Source organism: Numida meleagris, chromosome 4, assembly GCF_002078875.1.
Source record: "Numida meleagris isolate 19003 breed g44 Domestic line chromosome 4, NumMel1.0, whole genome shotgun sequence".
In the NCBI taxonomy this organism is placed as follows: domain Eukaryota; kingdom Metazoa; phylum Chordata; class Aves; order Galliformes; family Numididae; genus Numida; species Numida meleagris.
The window spans coordinates 44293395-44306797 of record NC_034412.1 but is presented as its reverse complement, the minus strand read 5'-3'; the positions used below and the strand labels follow the sequence as shown (position 1 = coordinate 44306797).

At 40.2% G+C, this 13403-nt stretch overlaps 1 long non-coding RNA gene across 6 annotated transcripts in view; it reads left to right on the top strand.

Moving 5' to 3' along the window:
• LOC110397454 overlaps positions 10-13403 on the top strand; it is a 92449-nt gene continuing 79055 nt past the window's right edge. For 4 of the 6 annotated variants that reach the window (XR_002437792.1, XR_002437788.1, XR_002437787.1 and 1 more), the window contains exon 1: positions 11-83. This is a non-coding gene — a long non-coding RNA (uncharacterized LOC110397454). Of the gene's footprint in view, positions 154-297; positions 360-13403 lie in introns of all 6 variants that reach the window. The other 2 variants (XR_002437791.1, XR_002437789.1) reach the window with 2 other exon arrangements.

Sequence of the window (13403 nt, the reverse complement as noted above, 5' to 3'; positions counted from 1 at the left end):
AGAAGGCTTAGTAAATGTGATGTAAACATCTCTAAGTAAAGATGGCTTCTGCTCAGTGGATGTGATCTTACAGGGAGCTCATGGTAAAAGCTTTCTGTGGAAAGATCTAAAAGATACTGAAAACTGATATATACTTGTTTGCATTCCTTCTTGGTATGCCTTACTTTACTTTAAAATAATCAGAGTTGGTGGGAATTATTTTCTTGCTTCTAGTTGTGTTGAATTCTCACAGTTGTGAGCTAGAAAGAGCAGAGAGAAAATCACTGAAAATTAACATGCTGTTTCATATATCCCCAGGTCTGTATTCATCCTAATGTAGGAGCAAAAATACTGGACTTAATCTAAATACTTACATAAAGGTAAAATAGATTTATGCTGAGTAGTTTTTTGTTAGTCTTAGCTGTATTTTCATGGATGTATTTCCAACCAGAAAAATTATTCTCTCCATGTACAATCTCGTATAACTCATCAGTCTCTGTGATAGGGCTGAGAAATTGCTGATTGTGCGCAGTGTTCAAGAAACTTTTGGCTATTCTTCAGTATGCAAAAACAAATATTTGGCATTAGAGCATACTCTACTAGATTAGGGTTAATTTTTAAGCCTCTACTCTTACCCCCTGTGCAATCCAGGGCAAACTTCCAAGTTATGGGATGTTGCTCAGTGCCTTGTCCACCTGAGTTTTGAATGTGCTTGAGCAGAGATTCCTAAACTCATTTGGGCTCTGAAGGCCACCAGGAGCATTCTCCTTCCCTTTCATGCAGGCAGAATGTTCCTTGCTTAACCTTTTGATTATTGTCCCTTGTGTTTTTCTCAGGAAGTTACACTTCCTGAAAGTGAAGATGATTATATGCTATGAGATCCAGTATTATATACTATGAGATCCTGTGCTGTCTGAGAGTGTAAATATACACACCAAATTCTGTATTTTACTTCTCACCATGTGTGCTAAAACAGCCTTGAAAAAGCCAGCTTACAAAACAGCTGATGAAATAATATCTAGTGACTCTTATTTTATATTTGCGTATGGGGTGCTGCACATGCTGTGCTTAGCTGAAATCAGTTCTAACTGGGTTAGGATAACTAGTCAACCTAATTATTACCTTAGATAGATATGTTCCCTACTTGCACTGTACTTGTTTCCTTTAACATCTAAATAAAACTCATAATATGTAGTCTATTAGATGTTGTATGCAATGACTAGCCTTGTAAACTTTTTCCCCAACCACACATGCCTATTTATGGATTATATTGTATTTCCCATTACAAACACAAGAGGAGGGAAAACATGGAGGAAAATCAGTTTTGTGAAAGTAGATCCTAATTATGCACCTGTTTGCTTTTCTTCTGAGAAGAAGGTTACAGTCAACTTAGGAACTTCTTGGGTTTTTTTTTGTGAGTGGTTGTTTGGTTTTGGCTGCAAATTCACTGAAGTTCAAATCTGTCCTAAGGAAGATTGCAGTTGGGCTTGTTTCTCTTAGAGAAGAGAAGGCCTCATTGCAGCCTTCCAGTACTTGGAGGGAGCTTATAATCAGGAGGGGGAGTGACTTTGTACACAGTATAACAGTAGTAGGGCAAGGAGGAATGGCTTTAAACTACCAGAGGGGACATTTAGGTTAGATGTTAGGCAGAAATTCTTTACATTATTTTTTAACTATTTCTTTAGGGTGGTGAGGTGCTGGCACTGCTGCCCAGAGCTGTGGGTGCCCCATCCCTAGAGGTGCCCAAGGCCAGGTTGGATGGGCCTTGGGCAGCCTGAGCTGGTCCGAGCACTCGGCCCATGGCAGGAGTTGGGGCTAGGGGGGGCTTTAAGGTCCCCTCTAAGACATTCTATGATATACTCTTTCTTTGGAACATTTGTAAGTAGCAAAAGATGGGACTCTTCTGTAGCTTGCCACACTACTATCCATCCAGTAAAAAATGATATCCTAAATTTCTCAGAGAAACAAGTCCAAACAGATCCATGACTCAAGATTATTCAGAAACATCAGTAATCATTTAAGCTCTCATCACAGTTGAGCCACACTAACGCCTTTAACCATAGGATGGTTGGCTTACCTTAAATTGCTTTCACTTGCTTTCCTTTAGCTGAAAATTACTTGAGAAATAAGTATGTTATTGAAAGCAAGAAGCATTGTTCCATAAGAAGGGCCTTTGTTATGCTCACAATGAGTAGCAAAAATGGCTGTCTGTGTCCTTCTTGGGAGATAGTTTGATTCTTAACAAAGTAAAACTGCATGGGGATAAAAATACAGAAATTTGAAAGTATGTTAGAATGTCATTTAACATTTCTAGCATCGTAAGTATGGACAAAGAAGGTGAAATGTGGTTACCCCAGGTGTAAACTCAGGAAAGGTCTTTCATAACTGCAGAACGTCTCTCCCAAGTGCAATAAAGAGCAGTCTGGGTGATCAGAGTTGCTGGGAAACATCAGCCTTGTTCTGGGAAAGCTGCAAAATATAAGCAGGAATATTAATTAACATGAAATAGTTTGTCATGTCATGACAAACATTAAGTATGAAATATTGCCAATTAGTTATAATCATCATCACTTAATGTTTTGACTGGGGGGGGAAAAAATCCCATATTTCTAAGTTATTATTTGACATCCACTAAAGTAGATTAATTTTATCCTCTCCTTCAGGGGAAAAAGAAAAAAACTGTTTTCACTTGATACCATAGGATTAAGTTGTTGTTGCTTAAGTAACTATGAAGGAAAGTGGACCACTGACTTACAAGGGTTTTGAAAAGCTGACCTCTGTTCTGACTGGAGCCCCAGTTACACATTTATTGTATTCTTTGGTAGCTGCTTGGACTTTTTTATTGGTGCTCTGTTATGGATGACAATATATTTATCTGTTTTTTGTGTGCGTTACAAACATAACAAGTCTCAGCCACAACTCAGCTCAAAGAATGCTCATGTCCAACTTAGAAAATGGGGAGCTTCTGCCAGAGCCTTCCTGTCTAAACAAATGGGGCAAGTGGAAAGCTGAGCTTACTTCAAAGGTTTGGAGCTGTTTCCTTGTTTTGCGGTAACCTATCCTAAAACATTTATTTCTTGTTTAATTTAAGGTCATCTGGAGTCTTTACCTTGATTTAAATGGAAAATAAAATGTTTTTTATTTAACCCCATGTTTTCTCAAATAAAGATGAAAATCAGCACATAGCGTGGAAGCTATAGAACTTCTAAATTATGTTAATGACAATATTAACACAGATGTCAAAACTCACCCTTGAAATTCTCTTAATATTTTACATGTTATGACTATTTACGCTGTTTCAAACCAAATGTTAAAATAGCAATCTTACCCTTTGCAATTCTTTACTTCATGTTATTCTGTGTGACATATGCCTACTGAAACAAAACTCATCTGATTGTTTGGATTTGTTTCCCTTGGGCATCTTAGCAGTAATTACTCAATTCATAATTCTAGTATTTTTCTATGTAAAAGGCATTAGTATAATTAATATTTTTCATACATTGATCAGAGATTTTTTTTCTGTGTACTTCACAGTATTTAATGCATTCCCTGATACTATTTGCTGTTGTTTGCGCCTTTCATAATACCATCAGTATGTCTGCAAAAACATCAAGTACATCAAGTACTTCCCAGCCAAGCAATTCCCTCCCTGGCAGTCTTCCCTTGAATGACTCTCTCCATTCCTTCCCCCTCATAGTACTAGTTCCCCAAGCTAGCGTCATATCTTGTTACTGCTTGGGGACAACCTCTTGACTCAGCTAATTTTTGAGGAAATTTTTCTTCTCTTGTCAGATGAGTTATAAGGTGCTTCCCAGGCTCTGGGCAGCAAAGGAGGAGGCAGCTCAAGGGATGAGGACTGAGTGTGGGAGGAGGATGGGGAATGTTGTGGGAAAAACAGCCAAGATGGACTCCTGCAGCTAATAGCTCCATTGTGAGCCATATTCCATATAGGCTGTACAGGTGGAGTGGGTGAGTGACAGCTGATGTGGTACAAATAGATCACAGAATCATAGGGGCTGGAAGAGACCTCTGGGGATTGTTGAGTCCAACCCTCCTGCTAAAGCAGGTTTCCTACAGCAGATCATGCAGGTAGGCATCCAGATGGGTATTGAGTATCTCCAGAGATGGAGACTCCATGACCTCCCTGGGCAGCTATGAACAGGTTGTTGTCTTCCCATTTGTGAGAATAGTTGTACCAAGTATGTGTAGATTGGAGTCCCTGGTATGTAGCTGAACACAAGCAACCCTCTGTATTTCGTCCTCGTGCTCTGAGACCAAAGTCTGGTCTGGGCCAAATACTGCGTACAGACACCCATATGATGTACAGCAAAATGGCGTTTATTGGTAAATACTATATAATTCTGTAACTTTTCTTATCTTTTACTAGACTGTTCCAGAAGCTCACGCGGGCTCCTGGCCAATCATATTGAATATCCCGCTCTGTCCACTCACTTCCAAAAAGCCATATATGGGGTAGTTATACACCTTGTTATGAAAACAAAGTAGTACAGCCTCTCCTGTAGGCCAACCAATAGCAAGCGAAATGGGGAAGGGCCTTCCGCGTTACAGCCCGAGTCCTTCGTTATTCGCCTAATACAACACTGGTAGCAGTATATAAATGCACAGTCTTTCCATCTCTTTGCCTAAGGACTTATGTAGGGATTATAGGGCATTATCACCCTTTTTTTTTTTAATGTGACTGAGATTAAAAAACTTGACAGACAGCATTTTCCCTCTGTGACAGTTAATACATGATCTGATGGAAAAGCTTCCTAAATCAACAATGAAGTGACAACAAGAACAAAAACATTTGGCTTTCTGCCTATTAGGCAGCCCCAAAGCAACTCTAGTAAAATACTTGAAATATTTCTTATCTATCTAGAGTGCCGTTTATAGTCACTAGTTTCAGGAAGAAAAATCGCTCTCTCCATACGTTATACAAGGTAAATGCCAGTGAAGTTCCCCCTTTGTCATCTCTCAGTGTTGTCATTATCATATGATTAGAAGTAAAAAACTAACGATGTTACAGCCATAGGAGACTGTAGAATGATGAATAGTTGAAGGGGAGTTATTTTTTTCCTTTGGAAAAGGGCAAAATGTTGTATAGTTCTGTAGCTGAGAAGCAATAATTAATCTTATGATACTTCAACTGTATTTGTTCAAAACTAAATCATACCTCATCCTTAGAATATTTTTGCAGTTGTAAGTGATCAGTTAGGATTTTTAATGATCTTTGAGAAAATGAGCTGGTAGAACTCTCAGTGATTTGAACATATGTTTGATTTTGGTCCATAAATCGGAACATAGCCTTCTGACCCCCAAAAGTTTTCTTGTCAGGTGGCCAGAGCACCTGGCAGTGCAGAGCCTGCTGTGCCCTACTGTGACATAAAGATTGTGCTGTTAACTGGAAGGTGTTTTTAAAGATGTTTTGTGCTATTTGTTTTATTGGATAGTGAAGATAGTGTAAGGGTTACGTAAAGGAACACTTCTAAACACTGTTTTCACTGTGGTACTAAAGCGTTCGTAGTCTGGCTTTTTTTCTCCCTGCTGTACCTGGCATGGATATCCATCACTGTGATGATCTACAATCAGCAGAAAGCAATCACCTTTTCATCAGTGTATATTTGTTTGTAAATGATACAAAATCACTAAATTTAGAAGGGACTGGATATCAGTACTGGGCAACTGCAACATATTGCTGGGTAAGATAGGATTATATTCAAGAAAATAATGAAGGGGCACATTTTGTTCATGCATCCAAGAAAGAACGTGTTTTTTTCCTTTCTTCTCCAGCTTTCTAATATTTTTAAGGGGTAATATGCTTTAGTACATGCAAAACCACTACATCAAGAGTAAGATATAGCAAGGAAGGCAACTCATGGACTAAATAATCTTTTGAAAGTAAAAAGCAAAATTTGACCTTTGAGAAATGGCAGCTCTAAATAGATAATAAGTAGTATGCCTCAGTTTATTGTTATGGGTTTAAGGAAGAGAAGGTTATAGTACAGATTTCGCCCCTTTGAAACCAAAAGATGGAAAGGATATGATTTACCGTATCTGGCTGAAATTGATATTCTGGTATAATTATCTTTCTGGAAACTTCTGCTAACTAGCTGTGCACAGAATGAGGAAGCGATATTAAAAATGAATACATGCACTTTCTGTCTGCAGTTGAGATAAGCAGTGTATATCTTTCTCTCTGACTCTTATGGGGAAAAGGGGAGAAAAATTTCTCTCTGAAAATCCATTCTTCATTTCAGTACACTGAATTGTTTTTACCCTCAAAACAGTCTGCTACCAGGTCTAGGAGTTGTTTACTGTGCAGGGAATGTGAATCCAGGTAAGAGATTCAAGCCTGAAAGGCATTTTTTCTGGTGGGGATGCATTATTTATCTCATAGAATTGTAGAATCCTTAGAATTGGAAGGAACTCTTAAAGGCTGTCTGGTTCAACTGCCCTGCAATGAACAGGGACACCTACAGCTCTATCCATCAGAGCCCCTCCAGCCTGACCTTGACTGTCTCCAGGGATGGGGCACCCACCTCCTCTCTGGGCAACCTGTGCCAGTGCCTCACCAACCTTAGTGTAAAGGACTTCTTCCTTACATCCAATCTAAACCTCCCCTCTTTCAGTGTAAAAACCATTTCTCCTTGTCTTGTCACAATGGACCCTGCTAAAGAATCTGTTCCCTTCTTTCTTGTAGCTCCCCTTTAGATACTAAAAGGCTGCTATTGTGCTGCACCAAAGTGGTTAGACCTCTGTACTTAAAACTTTGTTCAAGCAGAAAGTACCACTCCCGTGATGTTCAGAGGTGGTTTGTCCTAACACAGCTTATAGTCCAGTTGATGAAGTTAATTTGCTGTTCAAGAGAGGGGCAGTCAGACTGAGCTCCTCTCAGCTTGTTTATCCCAAGGTTATTGCCACTGGTGGCAACTCCAGAACAGGGAATGATTCGTGTATGTATGTTCACATCCAAGAAGCAACCTACACGGGTAAAGCGTGCCATAGTTCTTCAAAAGCCACCCAGGTATGTGCTGAGGATGTTGTGGCTGTGAAAGTGCAAACTGGACTGGGGCAGAGCACTGCATTCTTGCTGCAGGATACCATGTTGTAGTTAACTTGTGGAAGAAGTGGGAAGTCACTGCATGACACTAATTAGCACAGGGATGTCCTGCAAGCTGCTTCCACAGTCTTTCAGACTACCTGAATTGAAACACTGCAAATTCAGTTGCTGATATTTTAATAATGAGTTTAATGAGTGAAGCCAATTTAACTTCACTCTGCTTGTGATAAGATGCAATTCTTCAGTACACTCTGGGGAAAAAAAAAAAAAAATAAACAGCATTTAGAACACCAAGAGGTTTTTTTGAGGAGCGGGGAACCTTACCTGAGTGTTACTAGTTCTAAGCTAGCTTGCTTTATATGAGCTAGAGCGTCACCAGTGAAGGGAGAACCTGCTTCTTTATTTCAACCAAAATGAGCATTCTCTCCCTCTTTTTCATTCACATGCTGTCAGTTTGAGTATAATTCACTGAATTGCCCAGGAAGGATTTGAAGCAGTAGGGGAAGAATAGTGTCTGAGCTGCGCAGCTGGGGATAAGGGTGCACCTGGAGGGAAGGCTGCTTGGGAGGGGAGCAGAATGCTCAGTGCTGGGCTTTGTCTGAGTCTGGTTGGGAAGTTTGGAAGTACCTTTCCCTAAGAAGAGTATGGTTCAAATATCCTGCTTTGGGGTGTTGGGGTGAGCAAGAGGTTACTCAAGGGCTTAAGAGGGGGGGGAATGCTGTGTAAAGACAAAGCCTTTAATGCACTTTCCAGGGAGCATGCAGAGAAGGTAGTTGTGCTCTTACCTGAGGCTGAAGGCTGACTCTATGATGGCCTTTCTTTCATTATGATTCCTTCTGGCCAGTGAGGAAGACCAGGGAAGCTTCTAGCTGTTTCCATTCTATAGATGGTAAGCGTGGCCTTTGAAGGTGTGTAAGGCCCTGCTGGTATCATATCCCAAGCTGATGGAGACTGCTCTTTTTTTAATGTTCCTGCTAATAAGAGCTTTTAAAATTGTTAAATTTTAAAATATTATTATCCCTATTAAAAATATGTTAATAGGGAAAGCTTAGATTCAGGCTGTTGTGATCAGGGAACTCCTCAAGTAAAACTGAATTTGTCCCTTGCGTAAGCAATTTCATTTTAAATACCCTATTTTTTTTTAATTAGGAGGAAAAAAAATCATCTTAAAAACAGTAAAAACTTATACTAAACTTCTTCTCTGCACCCTGTTAGAAGTTATTTGAATGACCTTATCGCATAATAGATTTTCTACTTGCCCAGGACATTTTGGTGCCCCAGAAGTATGGCTTGGGTTTTCTCCAAGTTAGCTTGAAGTCAGCTTTATGGAATAAGCTAAGTTAAAAGCATGATTAATCTCAAAAGCTAGAATAAATGCCCACAACTGCAGGAACAGGAGGCTGTGCTTTTTTTCCTTTTTTAAACTAGGCACATATTTTATTTCACATCTAAGTTAGGACTAAGGTTTCTTCCCTTCTTTTATGATCTCTTCACAACCCCCCTTCCCCCTCTCTCTCTGTGGGAATACCATTTTGCTTGGCAAATTATATCAGTTACTACAGCATGCTCAGTCATATTCACAGCATTACATCTGATGTTTAGCTCACGGTGCTCAACAAACTAAGCTACAAACATAAATGAGGCATGAAGCTCTACTCTTGCCAAGCTGCTTGCTGCTGCCTGACTCTCCAGAGCTTTTATCTGGGCTGTAAAAGAGCACTGACAACTCTTGTGCTTGGCTGATACATATATTATCAATCATCTGTGGATGCTGGATTGCTTCTGATCAGGCTGTCCAATACTTCCATTGCAGAATAAAGCTCTTTTGCAAGTTAAATATTTTAATTTGTATCTATATGATTATGCACTGGGATTAGTGCTTCTTGCTTGCTGCTGGCTCTCAACTGAGATCAGGCTGGATGGCAATTAATTACACCAAGAGAGAGGCTGGGGAGCATCCACTCTCAGCCCTGCCTTTGGGATGGCCTGCAGCAGTGCTGCTTTCTATTTCCTAGTGTGCTAAATAAGCATGTTGAATGAAAGATGCTGCTGCTGATAATCGTTCTCCCTGTGAGAGCTTGCTTCTGGTGCACATAACAAACAATCATTAACTAATTGTGGCCTTTGACTAATCAGTTAATGTTGTTGTCTCTGTTTTTTTTTTTTTTATTCAGAGGACAATGAGACACTGGCACTGCTGCCCAGAGCTGTGGGTGCTTCATCCCTGGAGGTGCATGAGGCCAGATTGGATGGGTCCTGGGCACCCAGCCCACAGCAGGGGTTGGGGATGTGGGGTCTTTAAGGTCCCTTCCAGTCCAAACTATTCTGTGATTCTGTGCTGCAATTACTCTAATGAGTGTCACACATCATGACGTCTGCTGTGTCATCATACTTCATGCACCCTGGTTCCTCTGGTGTTAATTTCACAAATAATATGGAGCATTTGCATGGAGGAGAAATATTTCAAAATCACGTGGCCAACTTAACAGCCTCTATATGTGAACAGTCAAATCTTGCTGCTTCTCAGCTTCCACCTTCGAGTATAATTCCCAGTTCTACTGAAGCGATATTCACAGTGGCCTTGTGGCTGCTTCTGTACCAGCTACAGCCAGAAAAAGAAGCAACTTATCCTTTCACTGTGCAGCTCTTCCATGGGCTGTGCTGTAATTGAGTGCATGACTTGTGTGAGTTATAACTTTTTTCTATGGAAACGCTCAGATACTTTTGTTACTGAGAACCTTTTTGCTTAAATATCTCACTCCTAAAATCTTCATATTGTCAATATCATGACTCTATAGGTGACCTTGGTAATGTATACCACCGGTCTACCTGGTCAGTGAACTGAGAGAGCTTGCTGTGCAAATAAGAGGCATACAATACCAAGTGATAATGCAATGTGAAAACAAATGTTTTGAATAATCCTAAGATGTTGCTTGTACTTGTGTGCCATGGCCTGCAGAAAAGGTGAAGAAGTCTGCAGGTTGGGAGAGTGGATGAGGAAAAGATAAGAGTGTATTTGGAAACAGAAATGAGAAGCCTTTACTAGGAAGGAAGAGGAGGATGATAAAAACGTGAGGAGAAAAAAATCATGGATATAAGGAAAGAGCATGAGGAAGAAGGGATGAAGAAACAATATAATAAGAAGAGGAAGGAGATTGTGTTATTTGCCTGTCTGCTGGCTTTGGCTTTCCTAGGCTTCTGCATATAGCTGAACTAGTAGGAAGCAGAATGGAAATAAGGGTGTATTATTTTTGTGTGTGTGTATATATATGTGCATAAAAATAAAAGATGATAAAGTATATAAAATCAAGTTTTTTTAAGTTAGGAAGTGTTGATGATCTTTGACCTTAAATGGCTCTCCTTGTGTGTGAAGTGAGAGTTGTGAGTTATGACTACATTTTACTGCTAACACATGAGTAGCACCTTCAGAAATAACTGGTCAGCATCAGGATTAGTGACCTCTTTCAAATTAAGCATTAAACCCTTTTTATGGTAATTTGTGAGGAAGTTCAAGCCTTTTCTAACCTGATCTGGCAATCTAATGGTAACAGTGAAGTAGCTCTATTTTTCAGTTTTAGATGCCAGTTTATCTCTTTAGAGAGAGCACAACTCACTACGTACTCTGACAATTGATTGTATTTCTTCTTATTAAAATGCCATTACAGAAAGATATCCATTTCCCCCCAAAAAGGATCTATTTATATATATATAAAAGCTACAAAGCTCTCTGAAGAAATCACCTTTCATAAATAGAGAAAAAAAAAATACAATGCTTTCTTTTTCAAGCAATTATCAACTGCGTCTCACAAATACCTATAATCAGCCTTTCTGACGTGAGTGCATGAGGCTGATTTACAGTACAGTGATATTCCGATGGCAGTAGAAGCCTTTATTACAGAAATGAGTCCAACGTTCAGGCAACTTGGTGGAGGTGGGAGGGAAATCATTTTCAGTGTAGTGGCCTGCAAAGTCTTCTCGAAATCCTATTTATCCCTGTCAAAGCAACTTCCTTAACTTTTTTTTTTTTACAACTTGGAAAAAAGTACAGAGACCCCTTTTGGTATCTTTTGGTTTTTTTTCTTCACTTTCCCTTTGAGTTTGGCAATCCCATATCTTCAACAGGAGTTGGTTGCTGTTGTGGGTGATGCTTTCGTAATGATGTTATTCTTGAGTTTGAGTATCTTAGTTTCAGCTGTCAGGAGAATGTCTCTTGTTTGGTGATTCTGTGATTATTACATTTACTGAGGTTGGAAAAGACCTTCAAGATCATCCAGTCCAACCACTACCAATATTTCCTCAATAAACCATGTCCCTCAGTAAAACATACAAATGTTTCTTGAATGCCTTCGGGGATGGTGATTCCACTACCTCCCTGGGCAGCCTGTTCCAGTGCCTGACCACTCATTCAGAGCAGAAGTTTTTTCTGATATCCAACCTGAACCTCTCCTGGCGCAAGCATGAAGCCCTTGCCTCTCATCCTAATGCTAGTTATGTAAGAGGCTGACCCCTACCTCACCTCAACCTCCTTTCGGGGAATTGTCAAGCGTGATAAGGTCTCTAGGGTGTGTCAGCAATCCTCACAGCTATTTAGAAGGAAGCAATGTTGTGTTGCCAAGAAATCAACACCTGTAATTATTTAGCAGCAAATACCATCAAGGAGCAAACAGGAGTCTGTGCTATACTAAAGTATTTGCTGAAATCTTTGCCTCCATTGCACAGAAAAATAGCTTATCATTCATAATAAAAGATAGGCACTGTAGAGTTGATAGTGATTTTAATTATTTGGAGATGTTTTACTTCTGATGAAGATATGGAATTCAATCTCCTGAAAATGCAGCTCCTGAAGCTGATGCTTTGCGTGAGTGCTGTATAAGCTTAAGCTGATAGGCCTGGAACAATCTTGTGTTTATTGTTACACTTGGTCTACTTCCCTTCTCCCTTCTCTTCTGAAGCATTATTTATTCAGGTATTGTGGTTTTATTTTTTGCTTGTGAGACTGTTTTTTTTAACCTGGAGGAGATGGAGAGGAAGAATATCAAAATTCAAGAGTAAAAATGTAATTTTTCTGTAAACACGCTCATTAGATTGAGATTCCAGTCCTTTTTCAACAGAAAACTGCTGTTCAGCGACAGGGACTCACTTTAGGATCAAGTTGCAGGAACTGCTATTCTGAGGAGAGTTTTTTTTTTTAAGCAGTGAAATAAAGTTATATATTTTTTATTACATTTTTAATAAGGAAGGCTCGTATTCCCTCCTCTCTTAACAATAGGAGTATCAGTGGACTTGAAAATCTATCTCTTGCATTTCGTACCCAGTGACAAGCTTGTGAGTGAATAAACCTGCTATACCTTATGGTACAGGCAGAGCTGTAAGAAGTGTCATTGCTTCTGATTGTCTTCATCTTCCTGGAAAGGGGATCTACCTGGAAAGGGGATGGAGAATGAGATTAGACTAATGGTTATGAAAAAATAGAAATGTTTTCTTTCAAGTGACCATAAAATTTAGCTGTGGAGACACCATAACTCAGGAAGTGGATTAATAAAACTGGCTGCTCTAAGTAGTGGCTATGGCAACTGCCAAGGAAAAGAAGAAAACTGAATAATGTCTTACACTTTCATTGTCCCAGGAAGGAACAGTTCGGATTGGTAGGATACAAGAGAAGATATCATTGTCCTCCTTGTTAATCTTGATGCCATCTTGAATTATCAGAGGTTTTTCCGGTGCTGGTCAGGAGGATTCAGTCATGGCAGTAGCTACTGCTTCTCCTCCTTTGCATGCTGATGAGAAGGGAGATGCTGTGTTTGTTTCCTCCAGAGACTGTAAAGCCATGGGAGTGGCACTATCAGGCAAAGTGATGGGAGTAGGAACATGGTGCCCCTCAGGCACAGATGAAGACTTGGCCTCTACATCCCCAGAGGGGGTTCCAGATGTGATTGCTGGGACATCAGCTGCATCTTCTGCATTACTTCGTTCAGGAGTGTCTTCCCTCTTCCCCTGTACATCCTCCAAAGCAACACTGCAGATGGCAGGGCAAAGACAGGAGGGCAGGCTGCAGCACCATTGGCACCCAGTGTGCCCTGAGCAGCTTTGGCACTGCCGGTGCTGCCTGGGACCTTTCCTACTTGGGTACCTGCATACTGCCGCGTGGCCAGGACTCACCTCTGCATGTGGCCTGTGGGTTTCACTTGTCTGTTCTAACCTGAAAGAAGCTAGTGTTTGCATAAGCAGCAGTAAATAGATGACTCTTACTTAACCAGGGTAATTATTATCCTACAGAGAATAGCAACTCGGTTACCATTCAGCAAGCAGCTAGAGTAATCACTGAAGAAGTATTTCCAGATTCCTGCTGGGTGCCTATGGA